We start from the raw sequence: 16756 nt of genomic DNA, 5'->3' as shown, positions 1-16756 counted from the left end.
AATGACAGAAAAAAACACCCATAGAAGGCTGTAAGAAAAGCAGCTAGATAATATGCAGACAAGAGGTACCTAGGCAAAAGGTATTTTAAGTGTTATCAAAATATATCTAAATATTTATAAGATATAAAAATAGCAAAAAAAAATTCCAATGAGTTTAAGTAGAAAGTGAATTTAAAATCTTTACATATTATTTTTCCTTCTGAAGTAATTAAAAGTTTATTATCTCTCTTCAAACATCTTGGCATCTCACATAAAAGAAAGAGGTTAAGGAACAGCTTATTGTACTTTGAAAGTAGCCTGCAATCTTGCATTGTTTTCATTTTTGTACAAGAACAACCAAGACTCCTAGACTGCTTTTTGCAAAGTGGTTTGGTTTAACATTCACCTTAGATTTTCTCTGTTATTCTTAAAGAATAGGGTACATTCTAAATTATTTGGCTGAAAAAAATTGTACTGTATATACTTCAGATCATGTACGCCAATATTTTCTAATTCATCCTGTTTCTTTAGAGTTTTCCTAGTATTTTTTTCTGCACCATGCCTCACGCGGCATTTTTACTGGAGGGTTGTGATCACGGTAATGTATTGCTCATCTTCAGATATACCCAAGCTATTTAATATTATGGAACCTGGTACTCAAATAAAGTGCTAGTTCTGCTGTACTAAAAAAAGTGATTTTGCACACTCCTAAAATCTTACATTTCCTGGTGGGGAAATGCAACAGTTTGAGGTGGAAATTACTTTTTCACAATGAGGGCTGACGCATTGTCTACCAGGCCTTTACTAGGTAAGAAAGGAAATCATGACTGCTCAATGCTCCCTAAACACAAATGGGGCTGCTAAAAGCCCAACTACATTTTACTTAAGGCTACACTGACTTACAATTGTGCAAATTGTTTACCTCATTTTATGCCACGCTGGGAAAAACAGACTTTGTAATGCTTAGCATAAACTCATACTTAATCGAGATTCAAAAAACATTGTGTGTTGACTACACATCTTCATTTTTTTATCCTGAATCACACTATTATTGACAGTTGCACAGTGTATATGTGCCTATATGTGCAGTATTTCAGCATGTGTAAGAAAACTTCAAGTAAATGAATCAAAGTGCCTGTGGATGCATAGGTCCCATTAAAACACAAATATAATGCTTTTGCAGCTTATATTTTACACCACTACTTGGTTCTCTGAACTCCATAAGCCTTTATTTTATGGACTTGATAGCATAGGTGAGAAGGAACAATGAAAAGAGACTAATATAATGGACAGATGAAAAGTCTGTACTGAAAATGCAGCAGACCCAAGCTTTTCAGATTCAGGAACTTAAACTTCTAACAAAATGGAATTTATCTGTATCTCAGAGTACATTACACAATCTGAGCACAGCCTCAGTGTGGCTTTTTTCCCTTGGGTAGAATATGTAGAGATGGATGGCATGACTGAATAAACACAGTGCTCTACCATTAAAAGCACAAAATAAAGGCAGCAAAATGAAGATAGAAGAGCTGGTAAATTTTATTTATCAATTTCAGAAAGCTTTCCGTAGCTTATTTTGAAAACAACCTACTTGACAATTTGAAAAAAAATGTTCTGCTCCCTATGTTTGAATTTGCACAGCAAAAAGGTGTGGTGAGCTGAAACATCTGAGAAATAAATTCTGTCATACAAACCATCTCTATTTTCTTTTAAAGCAGAATAGCACCTGGTAATCTTTGTGCTTTATAGGCATGAACAATTCTCTGATTCACTGAGATCCTCAGTATTTCACCTTATTCTTAACCTAATTCTTAGTTTGGTTCTTAAAATATTTGACATCCAGCAGTGAAGTTTACATATTCCCAAAGTTCCCTGCTTTGAAACTGATTGCACTTCTTCTCTTGTAGAGTTTTAATTGGCTGTCAGAGCTCCTGTCCCTCATTAAGACTAGATCCACCCCTGCCTCACCCAGTGCCCCTTCCAGTACACCAGATGCTCTGCCATGGACTCAAGTTTGCTCTTAAGCTCAGACTTGGCCACCCCAAGTTGAGCTTCACTATATCTGCACTATATAGCTTCATCTGTCTCCTATCCCCTGTTGTTCCTGAACCTCAGACTGGACTTCCCTGACAGATCACAGACATAACCCTGCCCTACTTTGTCTGATGAGCACCAGATACTTGATGAAAACTGTTGCTCTCACCATGCTCTGCATCAGGACAATGTTCCATCTGTGACAGCACTGCCCACACCCTGGTCCCCCACATCTCCTGTCCTGTCTTCTCTCCTGGAGCAGTCTCATGGTTGTTACTCCCTGGAAACTCCCATGTGGGCTAAAGCCTGGTCTCAGCTAGAGGTCCTGAACCAGCAGGCAGAAGGTGCTTGTGAGAGGGGTCCCAGTGAGACTTGCAGGGCAAATTAGGTCTGTTGGGACAATCAGCATCCTCACAATCAACAAGGTCACATTCCTGATTTGCAGACTACCCTTAGGACCATGAAACTTCATCAAAAACGGACAATGAAGCTACTGACAGCAGGCTAAATTCTCTATACACAGGTCCGTCCCTCTACTGAAAATTCTGAAGGCATCTCTAGTCTCTAGACACCCAAAGTTTGAAGACAGCTTTAGCCATAGAGAATGATATACCCAAAATTATAAAGCCTCTTGGGACCAAAACTATAATCTATAGCCAAAAACCCAACATGGCAGTATTTTTCATTTGCAATCTCTGACCACAGCTGTTATCAGAATGGCTGGTTAGAAGCTTCACTTTTGACATAGGCAGCAAGTGTAGTCTACAAACAGACATGCTCAGTTCTCCTTTCTGGCAAGACAAGGGGAACACACTGCACTTCACACACTGAGTTGCACTTTTTAGCATCAAGACTCTTACCTATCTGTAATCTCATATTTCTGTTCTGCCACATCAAGCAACAGCACACCCTTCAATTCTGAAAAGGGTGTTTGCAAAGAACATTAAGGATTAAGATTTTAGACTGGATTGGAATAAATTAACACACTCATACTGAAGGCAGGGTGATTGGCAATGAACAGGTGGCACCTTTTATAGAACAATTATCTTCAGTAGTTTGCTAGGAGTGTGTGCTGAAAACAGAAGAGAGACAATTCAAAATTCTGTACAATTTTTAACATTGACCGGGTTTATTAATTTATAGCACTTCAGCATTTTTATATTATGACTGAAAATTCAGGAAGAAAAATGTCATTGAAAGAAACCTTTGAAAGGATAAAGGCTGAAGCAATAGAATCTCTGCAGCACTCCTGCACTCAGGATCATGGGCTTGATTTCCTGTGCTGCCATTCAAGTAGCATATTAGATATATTATCAAAGCATTTTCTTCTGTCAAACATAAAGAGGGGACTGGGAGTCATTAGATATCTTCTGGAGCAGGTGGTGTCAAAAGCCTTAAATCTGTTTTGTCTTTGGTATGGAGCACACCAAGAAAAACTATTAACCACACAGTTCTGAAGGGGGCATAACATACTACATCTGCCAGCTGCCGAGACCAAATGTATTAATTTATTGATTCACATTAAAAATATTTTAATTAAAAGGAGCTGGAATAAAAATATGGGGGGAAAAAGTCAAAATCAGTAATTGTTGCTTAATAATGAAACAATACTTCCACTTTATTGTATGTGTTCCTGCTAAAAGGAGTAGTTGTTTTTTACAGCAATATAAACTAGGCACAGTCATATTTTTGACTGTGTTTTCCTCTAAACCCTGAGGTTCAGTATAATATGATAAATCAAGCCATTAGGAAAGAGTTCAGCAGCCTCGTATAATTTTTCAGGTCAATTCCATGTTTTAAAAGGTGGAGCCTCCCCTCACTGGTTCAATCCTTAAAAGCCATACATTCCCAAAACCGTAAGAATTACTTAACGTTTAACAGCTTGGTTTTATCTTTCATTAGACAGTGGTCTCTGATGCTGCAAAGGTCAAGAAGGTACCTTCCTGACCTGTCTGTGTTCTAAAGCAATTTCCCTTGAATTTATGTCTTCCATCTGATTAATTATTATCCCTATTTTCCACTCTGGCTCTTTACTGATATTGCCCTCAAACAGAACCAGTCATGACCCTTCAGCAGATAATCAAGAACAGAAGCCTGCATAGTGGTACCATGTTCAAAAGTGCTTTTTTATTTAACTGAAGATATTGCTACTATCAGTCACACAGAGAAGCAATGACACATCAATAACATCCCTTGACAACGGGATCATACCATTATCAGCGCTTCAAATACACTCACAGAACATGTTAAAGGACACTATTTGCACTCTCCAGTGATTCTAATTCGCCCCCATGCTTGGGCACTCATCATTTAAATGGTCTATATTACTAATAGGCATTTAGAAGCATTTCGATTTTTCTCCTCTTCTGACTTGGCTTATAATTATCACTTTTATTTCATCCAAAAGAAACAGCAAGACCCTCCTTATGTACCCATAGTGGGGGCCCTGGATGACTCTAATCAGATAATATTTTTGGCTCAAAGGCAGGAAATTTTCTGCCAGTACCACCAGTGCCAGCTGACTAATGAAAGCAATTGGTGCTACACTCGAAGAAGGTCTCTTGCGTACTCTGGGGCCAGGGAATCTGAAGGGAGCATAAGAAGAAACAACACACTTGTGTAGCAGAGGTATATGTCCAAAACAGGCAAAATGAACAGCAGAGTAAGTCCAAATTAAGACCCAGTATACCATAGCTATTGTCTAAAATTAATTTTCTAGAGAAAATTAGGGAAATACTTGGTGTGGCAGCAGCTCTCTTCACAGAGAGCAGCAGGCACAACTTTCCCAGGAAAATGCTGGGGAAGGTTGCGAGAAAGCTCAGAGAAAGAAGCAAAACCAATTCTTATCGCTATTTATTGCTCCTGTTGTTTGGCACATGTGGAATGTGTTATGGAGATTGTTTACCAAAAAAGGGATTTCTTAATTGGACTCTGGTGTTGGTTGTTTGGATTGATTGACCAATTAGGTCAAAGCTGTGTCGTAACTGACTGAAAGGGTCACAGGAGTTTAGTTTAGTGTTAGTGTAGTATAGTATTAGTGTATTATGTAGTATAATATAGTATAGCTTAAGAAAGTAGTTGTTCAGCCTTCTGCAATCATGGAGTCTAAGCTCGTTATTCCCTGGATGGGGGACGCCCTGCCACAATAACTTGGATGTCATGAATTTTTACATTTAATTAGAAAAACTATTTTAGAAGAGACATTTTTACTTTATCAGCCAATTAGTTATTGATTATAGTTTATAATCAGCTTTTAAAAAGTATATTGTGGTGGCCTGAGGATATAGGTCATATTAAGTGCTTACTTCCTTGACTATTTGTGCATCAACTTTCACTGAAAACAGTTTTGTAGATTGTATAGTTGACACAACACTCAGTGTTTGCACCCCCCGAGCAAGGGACTTCCCCTTTAAGGAAGTTCTTAATCTAACCCAAAATATTACAGGAATGTGTATCAGTGCATCTTCTCTGTCCACTGCATGTGCTTTCCTGGCCTCTCTGTGTCTGTCAGTGGTTCACGCCCAGAGCAACACAAAAGCCTTGCGTTCTCTGCTGTTGTAGCACTCTTAGACCAGCACATAACAGGTTTTCTTAATGGTATTTTTAACTCTTACTCGTTTTTTTTAAAAAACATCTACATGTTTACAGAGCCCTTAAGAAGTAGAGTAACTGTTCCTTTTGAATCAAGTCTATTCCAATTATGCTACACATTTTCTTAGGAAATTGTATTGATTAAAAATAGCTTACTGATTGAAAATCCACTTTCCTAAAATATCAAAAACACAAGACACCACCAAATTACTGCTTCCATTGTTTTAAAATATTAAATAAAATTGATTTTAATATTTTAACAAAAGCAATCATTTAAGGAAAATTGCTAGCATAAAGTTCAACAAACAAAAGGATGTTTAAGCTCACAGTAGTTCATTTTTCCAGTCACAGGAGTGGAGGAAGGTAGCATATTCAAACCTGTAGCTTGCTCCTATTCCTAGATATTGAAATACAGATATACAAAAGAGCTTCCCTTTGTTTCCTGTATAAGAGGGACAATATAAAATTATTTTTCACAACCACAAAAAATATATTTTTACCCCATAACCACAAATAAAATACACTTAAATATACTTTATAAAGAGTCATTAATATCTGACAGAAAAAAAAATTTAATTGATAATTCAGCTCCATTTCCTACTCATGTCCTAGCAGACACTTTCTCTGTCAACACTTATTTGCCACAAGGTTTCCATTTTATCAGCCAGGTGGTCTTATTCTACAAGAACCTCTTCCCTTGAGGAAATCATTTATATGAACCACTCCCTAGCAAAAAATAATATTATAGATACATTACATATCTATGTGCTTATAGACATTTGTACATATATGGGGAAAAACCTTCAATAGATGTGTTTTAGAAATTAGGTTTCTGTGTTTTGATTTCCCACAATCTGCTTCTGTACAACATTGGCCACAGAGCTAGGATTTTTTAAATTAAATATTGCATCTGACTGCATTATTTTTAAGGTTAATAATATGAAAAAATATTGAAGAAAATATGTCTAAATTCTTATGCCCCTACAATCAGAAAAAACCTTTCAGCAGAGGATGCAAAAATCCTCAAGTATTTCTAAGAGAAGGAAAGAATTAGCTATGGCTGTCACATGTGAACTTAGATAATGAAGGTAAACTTTCTGTCTCGCCATTAGCCCAAAGTAACTTTGATTGGTAAAAATCCCTAAAGCACTACAGTCTTCATGTTTTCTGAGCTATGTTAGGATATTTTTTCAACATATTATTTCCACCTTAGAATTACACATTTCTTACTATGTTACTGGACTTACTCAAATTCTTTCTGTGTACTCCTAAGTACAGTTCCCTAGGAAGAGAAAAATAGCCAAAAAGCTGAATAATGGCCAGCTATGAACTAACACTATATGCTACAACATCTCCATAAATAAACAGAGAATTAAATGATTCTGCAGTTTTGCAATTTGGAAGAACCACAGAAGAAGACTAAACAACATAAATTTTCAGCTAAACACATTTTTTATTAGGGTTGTTATCTGGATTTTGTATGTTTATTCATTTGATGGCATCTATAGTGATTCTATTCTGAAACACTCTACCTGAAGTGAGCATATGTGAAGCCTAGAAGATTAAGGAAAAATTTTATTCCTATCTTTTCCACAATGTCCCATAAAACACCAAAGTGGAATGTTACACACTTCTGGTAATACCCTTGAGTTCCTCATATTTCAGCAAGTATACACAATAAAATGATTCTTTGGGGATTTCTATGAGTAAAAACTACTTTAGAGAGCAGTCAATATATTTAAAGAAGTTTGTTTGTAATAGTTTCCCAAATTGTGGAAAATGTATTTTCTTCCTCTGGGTACAGAGCTGACAGTTATCATGCTCATTTGTTACTAGAATACAGAAATTAGCAGGTAATTTCTCCAGTGAAAATTTGTTCTTCTGAGAAAAATTACTTATTTCCTACAAAGAAACAGTTTCCCCATCTGCAAAGATGAAGTAGAATGGTAGCAGCGTGACATTCTACTTAATCACTTTGTACAGCTGATTACAGCAAGGAATCTTCTACACTGTCTCACATGACCCCATGAATGATAAATATTTGTTAAAGACAGAAAATAAAAGAACTTAAATCAACTTTGTGAGTTCTGGTAGTTTTCTGCCATGAAACTGTAGCTGAAATTGAACTGAAACATTTTAAATGAGGAGGAAAATTGTAAGCAACATTTAATGGTTTTTGTGTTATGCAGAGAAAAAACAACATACAGCAGGCAATTCAGTCATCTTCCTAAGCAAAAGGGTGAGCTGGGTATGAGAAATAACTATTACTCACAGGTAATGAATTTCAATCCCAGCTGGGGATCTGAAAGACATTTTCTTAATTTTCAAAAAATGAAGTCCACTAATACCTTCTAAAGCAACTGGTAGGCCAAGCAATAACTTACATGTAGTAGAGAAAATCACCCTAATGGGTTACCCTTGAATTGTCCCTTAGTCACTCCAGTCAAAAGATGTGTCAGAGCAATACTCAGTGGGTTTTTTTCAGTGCTTATAGTCAGTTGTTCCAGATTCATAACCAACACTGCAATGCTATTTTACAACAGAAAAATGTTGGGGGTTTTTTTCACCATTTAACAAATGTGAACTTAAAGACAATTTCCAGGAATCTTCTTGTTTCTACCAAGGAAGTTAGTACAAAACAAGCAGCACTCCACACAAAACTGCCTTGAGGAGTTAAGGTGTCCAGGACTAATGCCTTATGGTTGCTTCCAGAACAGCTACTATCTTCATGAAGAGACATGGTCATGGACAGACAGTGGATAGCCAAGCCACAGCTCCAGCAAATACTTTATGGGATATTTGCATTTTATTAATTTGGATTTTAGCTGCTAAAATGCTTAAGGAGAAAGCATTGCTCTGTTAAGTATAGGACCTACTAAATAATGGTCTTTGAGAACAGCTACTTTTATCTAAATAACCTATTTTCTAAACATCCGGTTCTTAAAATGTGTTTGGCCAATTGGCTAGAGGCTTTTTTACCTTCCCTGCCTTCTTGTTTTTCTGAGCAAAGACACAGACCCAAACTGATTGTATTATCTTTTAACCTTTAGGAGTTTGTGATTGGTTGTTCAAGTGTACAAGGACTGATTCCTTAATCATTTTTAATACAAGTATCTATTGAATTCAATGGGAATATGTCTTCTAGTAAGAATTTTTGTAAATATGGACCTAAATATATCTGTAGAGATATTCAGAGTTTAAGGAGTGCATTTATGGACCAGAAGATAGCTCATATCCTCAAGATCATGTAGGAAGTAAAATTTTTAAGACCTTTACAATTAATAAAGATTTAGATTCTCCCAAGTTCAGAAGAGAATATTGAATTAAATTTGAAGTAACAGAATAAATGTTAGTGCATTTAAGCAGGCCACTGCTAGCTGTTTCCATTAGGGTCTAACACTTATACCACCGTTATATGTTTTTTTAGGAAAAACATACTCACTTCTCCATGTCCACATGGGTTGTTTGTTTGTTTTCCTTTTCAGTTCATTTGAAGGCAAGGAGGGCATTGGAAAGTAATTAGTATTCCAGCTGAATGGACCAAAGAAATTATCAAAGAGTAACATAAAAAGCTTTTCAGTTTTCTCAACAAGTGAGCTGAATTTTTGCTGCAATAGTCTTGGCCTACCCAACTTGGAAAACCCTATGAAATATGTTAAACTTAAGAATCCATTTGTTAATTTAGAGCAGCAAAGAATGAAGTTGTAAGTGTATACTTGCTGTCGCCCATAAGGATCATGTCCTCATCAGGCAAATGCAATGTCTACAAAAGGATTAAAACATACAGACAGAAAATACCTTTTTTTTTCCATTTAAAGGTAATGTTATACCTTTATAAGGTCCTATAAGGTAGTTATACACTCACAAAATGGATGTGATTTCTTTTGTTTATGGTACTGATAAACACACCTACACAAACTATTCTATGCTAATAAACATGGCAATATCTGCCAAGGCTGACCATATAGGTTCTATCTGAGTACAATTTTAGATACCACTGAATACTTGAAATCTTAGGTTACAAATTTTCTAGCCAAGTGCTTATTTATTGATCTATATAGCTAGGACTGTTCAAATCAGAAGGAAAATAATCAGAGAGAAAAAAGATCAATTACTTTTTAGCCCTTTTTCTCCAACAGACCTCTATATTGACAGATTCTAAGCCAAATTCCCATTGAATGAAATTGCATTAACCGCATTTGAATTACAGTGAGATTTACTGGGATCTAAACTAGTCCTTACACGTGAATATGCAATAGGTGCCCCTGGTCTCACAGCTGAGGAGAAGCCACCTGCGTAGAATATCTTTGTCAACTGACACTTGAGCCATTACATAATACTTGATAACTCAATGGGACATTTATCTCCATGCTGTTTGTAGGCAGCCATGTCTCCAAATATTTTTCATGGAATTCCACACTAGAAAAATCACACACAGTAACATCTTCCTAAGAGAGAATAAGAGATGTTGTCTCCAAAAAAAATCAGGTCCTCTGTAGTAACATCAGTTTTTGGGCAGAGTCCCCATTTTGACTTACATTGCTGTACAGCACCATGTACCCTCTGCAAATGAAGGATAACCCCATTCTGGAATGCATTAACAAGAGTTTTGCCTTGTATGTGTCCATTTGTATGTATGATGTAATGATGTGTTTATTTGTAATTACAGAATGTAATGCAACATTCCCCTCTCTTTGTCAAGATGTGGTTAGATTAGTATGTCCAATTTTGCCCCTCTTACCAATTCATAGTTATAGGGAAGACAGTCCTCATAATGAGCCAGTGAAGCATGAGAATGGTTACACAGAGAAGCTTTGAGGTCCCCATCCCTGGAGGTATTTAAACTTTGGTTGTGCACGGCCCTGAGCAACCCAATCTAACTATAGAATTGTCCCTGCCTTTAGAAGCGGACTGAATTAAATAATTTCTAGGAGTACCTTCAAATGTACATTATCCAATGACGTTTTTGCACTGCAGTAGTGTTGTGCAGAAGCCTTCCTGTAAGTTTTAAATTAATTGCCTTTGAATGAGGACAATATATCCGCACTGTAGGATAATCTCAAGTATGCCTGTAGTTCATTCAGAGCATTGTATTGGTGTACTAAACTGCCACAGAAATTAGCTATTTTAAACATCTTCATTACATCTGCAGTATACTGCAGCCAGTGATGAGATGGCATACCAAGGGAAAGAGCAGATTACATCTGCATAGCAGAGACTCCCACGAGCCCTAGTACTCCTTTTTTTCCCCCGCTTAACAGATCACCCCTAAAAAAATTTCCAGGCACAGTAAGAAATTTGTTAGCTGTATGTCTTACATCACTAAGGATGTTTTTGTCTGATATTCTCTCTGTTTCCAAAATTTGATTTATTTAATGAAAGAAGTAACGGTTTAGTTATTTGAAAGTATGGCACTGCTCGTAGGCTGAGAAAGAGTTAAAAGGAAAAGTGAATGCAGTGTCAGTGGGAAACTGTCCACCAGGTAGTCATGAAGAGAGTCTGTGAGTTCTGCTCACAAGAAGCAGTATCTAGACACCAAGAATTTTGCCCAAAAGAAAAAGCCAACAGCAGCTGCACAACTATATGCTGATACGAAAAATACGAGAACAAGACATCGAATGGTAACCTTTGGTACCTTAACCTACTGTATTCCAGGTGAATATTAGAATCAAATGAGCCTGAGTGGAAACACACCAATCAGTCTAGTTTAAAAAAAGAAATTATACAGGTAAAGCTATGTTTATTAATATATATATGTAGTTAATACATTAGGCATACATATGTTTACATAGAATTAAATCACAGAATCACAGGAATGGGTCAGATTGGGTGGGACCACAGTGGGTCACCTTGTCTAACCTCCCTGCATAAGCTAGGTCATCCCAGAATTCATGGCACAGGATTGCATCCAGATAGTTCTGGATTATCTCCAGTGAGGGAGGCTCCACACCCTGTCTGAGCAATCTGTTCTAGTCCAAGGTCACCCACACAACAAAGTTATTCTTCAAGTTCAGGTGGAACTTCCTGGGTGTCAGTGTCTTCCCATTGCCTCTTGCTCTATAGCTTGGCACCACTAGAAATAGCCTAGTCCATCCTTTTGGTACCCTCCCTTCAAGTACTTGTATGCATCAAGTACTGTATGCATCAACTTCCCCCTCACTTGTCTCTTCTGAGGACTGGACAGGCCTAACTTGTTCAGCCTTTCTTCTATAATAAAAGAGGTGCTACAGTCCCCTCATCAACTTTGTCACCCTCCACTGAAGTCACCCTAGGAGCTCCATGCCTCTCTTGTCCTGAGGAGTCCAGAACTGGACACAGCTCTCCTGGGGAGACCTTGCCAGGGCTGAGTACAGGGGCAGGATCACCTTCCATGATCTGCTGACAATGTTCTTCCCAATGCCCCCCAGGATACCACGGGCCTTCCTCGCCACCAGAACACGCTGCTGGCTCATGGACAGCTCTGGTCCAAGAAGTCATTAATTTCTCAGCCTTAGGAACAGTACAGGGAACCACTATTTGTAAGGCTGCAGCAACAGCTGCAATTGTCAGATAAAAGCAAAACCCTCTATGGTTAAGGGAGGTGGGGATGGTAGAATACATTTTGCAAAGACGTCTTGGGATAAGCACTGCTATGCTTACAGACAGCAAATTTTATCCTCCAGCTCCACATGGAATGAAAATGGTGTCAGCTAAAGGTGTGGAGGCCCTGTGAGGTGCTGTGAATAAAGTAATCTCTCCATTCAGAGTTACCGTGGTTAAATGGTAAAATAGTGACCAAATAATTATTTTACATAATGCATCTCATGAAGCTTTTTCCTACACAAACCCTCATGTGATCATTAAAGGGGAAAAACCCTGCAGGATGCTTTAATGCTGCTATGAACAGTATGCTTTGTAACATGGATTTTCCATCAAAAAATAAGACTTGCTTGTGAGACTCAGACTTCCACTCTAGAACAAAGCACATAACTAGGCCCATGCAGCCATGACCACAGAAATAACCTGCAGTGAAAGAGAGAAACAGCTACAGGGATGCTGCTTTATCTTAAAAAAAAAAAAAAATCTTGCGGCTGGCAAGGAAACATGAAGCTGCAGCAGCACCATGTTTTTTATGAGTCCAGATCAATATAAAGCTATATGCCTTGTGTGCTGAAGCAGATAAATCATGTGATAGGTGTCATTTTTCTTTTTAATATGCTGCATATTAAGTTCAATTAGAAATATTTGGATGGAATCTCCATCTAATCGTGAAAGTCTCTGATGTTTTGTTAATGCATAGCAAGTCTTTGCTGTCAGCAGTCAGTCAGCAGAAATACAGACAAACAGAGGTAAGAATCAGTCTCAAAAATGAAAGGATGCTAACGATATCTTAGTATTATTACATTGAATTACACTGCCTTACACTTCTAAGCAATTTTGTTTGTTGTGTATGCAACGTTTAAAGTTTTATTAGCCTCTCTGGGTGAGAAAATGACTGAGAGTTGGAACCACAAAGAAGGAAGGATTGAGCTCGATGTTGCTTTCCTCCATTTGTTTGGTTTTTTTTACAAGAGGACAAATGCCTCAATAATAATCATGCTAAAGAAATTTACATTTGGTTATATTTCATGCACCCTTATTTAGCTCTTGCTGACATTAAAATGGTAATTTGAAACAAACCTAGCAGATCACTGACCTGTGACGTATGTATTTATACAAGAATATATACTCTGTATGTTTAGAATGTCTCTGGATGAACAGTGTAGCAATATAGAAAATCAAAGATAAATTAAAAGCATTAGGTTATCAACCACTGCTTTACGGAAAAAGAGGCCCACTGTGTTTTGCAGCAAAGATACTAGAGAATACGTACAATTTAATTTAAAAACTGAAGAAGTTAGTTAAAAGGGAAATTTAACTACCTTTTTCTTTGGAATGTCAATACTTTGAGCACACTTTCAATATTTTTTTTCTTTATATTGCTTACAAACACTTAAAAGAAGAAAAGCTGTAAATCTAGTCCTCTGAGTCATTTTACAAAGGACACCATTCTGTTTTAATAGGAAAATGTTATGCACTACATCATATAAAAACAGTGGCAGCAGCTGTGAGTTCCCTATCACAGGTTTGCAAACACATTTAATCTAATTGATGAGCTTTTGTTTAAACATGCATTGATATGCATCCTGTGGTGCATATGGGTTGCAAAGATTCACAGCAATATACAGCCCAAGTGATCTGCCTGTGATGCTGAAACAAATTTTATAATATTGAGAATATGAAATATTTTTATTAATACTACTTTCATGCAAGAAAAAGAACCACAAACAAACAAACAAACCAACAACAAAGAAAAGAAAAAGAGAAAACACAAATAACGAAAACCCTAGATAATTATATAGCTGGATCCATTCTATTTGACACCGAAACCTACAATTCAATTCACAGTGATTTAACAGAATAATCAGGACCACTGTGGATAAACTTTTGTCAGTTGCAAAACACACATTTGAAACACACATTTCAAAAAGCCAATTTAAAATCTGCTACTAGTGCTAGTAGCTTACACAAGTTTACATTCCCAGGTATATATACATTCAATTACAGATTTCACATTGTCACCTGAGATAACACCGTGTTTTGTAAACATAATGTTTTTTAGTATTGCTTTCCTTTTTTGCAAGTATCTTTCTTACATGTTGCTCTGAACAGAGAAAAAAAAACAAACAACTTTCCCTTACTATTTTTGAAAAGAAATTAGATTTCTCAAATATATAATGAGAAAACATTTGGTTTGATTACATTTGGTCAAATTTAAATCCATTTTTCCCAAAAGCAATGACGCATAATTTAACATCAAATTGCCATCAGAGAAACTCTCTATCTAGTCAGTGCTACTGATATTCAGGGTCATTTTTATTGAAACGACACAGGAATACAGCTTTAGAAATACAGACATTAAACAAATGATTGTTTTTTCTTTTTCCTCAAGTATCAATTCAAGATGTTTGGGGGCTCGACATGAATCCATAATTTTAATTGACTGACTGTCTTTTTCTCTGTATTTGTCCTATGCAAAGCTTTCCTCCAAATAAAAGTCCACTTGGAAATTAATGTGACTATTTTATCAAATTCTTCATTTCTTTGGAATACAGAAAAGTGATACTTCTTGCTCCCACATTAAGAAAAGGGATTAAAAAAACCCAAAAAAACAACAAAAACAACAACAACCCAAACAGACAAACAAAAAACCCCAACAAAACAGTAAAATAGTAAGCAATCATTCAGGGGAATTGTAGAAAATGCCTAGGTGAGAGGGAAGGGATGGAGTTTTGTTTACCATGCTGCTTTCAGTATTCAGGAAAATACTGAATAAATGAACAGTTACGGGGAAAACCAAACATTTTACAAGACAGTGAAATTGTTGTTTTCATTCCCGCGAGGAACTCAAACCCATGTAAAAAAAAAATTGTAAAACTTCTATTTGAGAAGATATGTGACACAGTTAAAACAGGACAACCCTTTCACTTAGAGAACTTGGAGGAAAACTTCCAATAGAAATATACTATTTACAATTAATCCAGAGACCTTCATTTGGCTTGTGTGTTGGGATGTTTTTTCCTGAAACCCTTTGTGGCTTATTGTGAATTCATCAGGAAAATCCTTTCAGTATCTCCTTACAGCTCTACTTCCAATTCTATTTCCAATTCCCTTGAGAAGCTGTAATTTCTGGCATAGTTTGTGCCACCTTTACAGATGAATTCAGCAGCTCCCTCTCTCTCCTAAGGCAGAAGTTCCTGTTAGCTCCCTGCACTGCAGTGCAATGCAGCCTGAGTACCAGCAGTACCGAGTGTGTTTGTCTGAGTAGGTTTCCCTTGTGTTGTACTAACCTCTGCAATTCATCCCCCTCTCCATCAGAGATACACTCAGCAGCGTCCTAACCCTTTACGGAAAGGAGAGCAGGATACTATCAATCACAGAGAAGCCTGGGTGATCTCAGCATCTTTCGATGAGACAGCCTCCCTCCTCCCCACCTATCTGTATGTGCTTCTTCCTCATCTTTCACTTCTTTCCTCAGCCCCCTCCCTTCTGTACAGATGTGCTGTGCCCACCCCAGCCAGGATGACTCAGCTCCCACCCTCGTCCCCTGCTCACACTGCACCCACAGTGGTTTGCAGGATTAGGGCTCTGAGCCTAGTCAGTGACCTACACATTCAATTACCCCCATCACTCAGCCCTCCAGCCCCTGGGGTGTCCTGCCTCCACTCAGGACTTCCAGACCTATGCCTCTTTAATTCCTCAGGCTCTTCTATCCTGCAATCCTTTTTAAATTAGATGTGTGTTGCCTCAAAAAGTCTCACCATTCCATGGCTCTTCCAAACCCTAGGACTTGGACTATACTTTTCATCACTGTGACTTCTCTATTCTCTCCTCCCCACATATGTCAGAATCATCTTGGACCTAAATTCCCAGAGCCCCTTGCAAAACAGGACTTAGTATGTTTTGGAGAACTCCTTTCCTGAAGCTGCAGAGAAGGAAATCCCTCCCTGCACCTTACGGGTTTTGAATACCAAACTATTTTCTCAACACAGTCAATGCGAGTGACAATTCTTGAAGGAAATCTATAGTGACAAAAGCAACAGTGTTTTCAAAACCACTTAAATTGGTTATTCTCTTTGTTTTATCCTGCCCCCCCCCCGCCCCCACCTTCCTTTTCTGTTGCAAGGTCTGAAATGCTGATTGTTACCTCCTTAACACATCTTAGAAAGTATCGGTCCTCTGAGGAACTGGAATTGACAGCCTTTCTGCGCCTTCGGTTTTCCTCGCCACCCTTACTGCTATGACATCTGCAAACTTGTACTCGTCAAACACCTGGAGTATGCGAACCTCGACACCCCTGTTTTTTGGTCCCCTAGCGTGCAAAAGTTTCAGCTTTAATAAGCCAGATTCTAAAGCGAAGATTAGACGCTCATACCTCCTCGGATCTGCGTAACCTGCTCTCTTTGTGCAGAGACCGGTGTCTGGATAGGGCTGGAGTGAGCAGCAGCCGAGCGCAGGCTGCTCACGCTCACCGCGGGGACGAGAGGGATCCCCGCGCTGCCGTCTAGCGCCCGACCTGCCCCGAAGAGAGCTCTACCCCGTCCCCGGCAAGCAAGACCCCTCTAAGTCCCGT

At 37.9% G+C, this 16756-nt stretch overlaps 1 protein-coding gene across 2 annotated transcripts in view; it reads right to left on the bottom strand.

Annotated features, from left to right (window-relative positions):
• Nucleotides 1–16756, bottom strand: part of SV2C (synaptic vesicle glycoprotein 2C) — a 113533-nt gene that overhangs the window by 96327 nt on the left and 450 nt on the right. The gene's annotated exons all lie outside the window — the stretch shown is intronic.

The sequence above is a fragment of the Passer montanus genome, unplaced genomic scaffold (genome assembly GCF_014805655.1).
Source record: "Passer montanus isolate IOZ18808 unplaced genomic scaffold, ASM1480565v1 scaffold7, whole genome shotgun sequence".
NCBI lineage: Eukaryota > Metazoa > Chordata > Aves > Passeriformes > Passeridae > Passer > Passer montanus.
The sequence above is the reverse complement of the archived record's forward strand: the minus strand, read 5'-3'. Positions and strand labels throughout refer to the sequence as shown.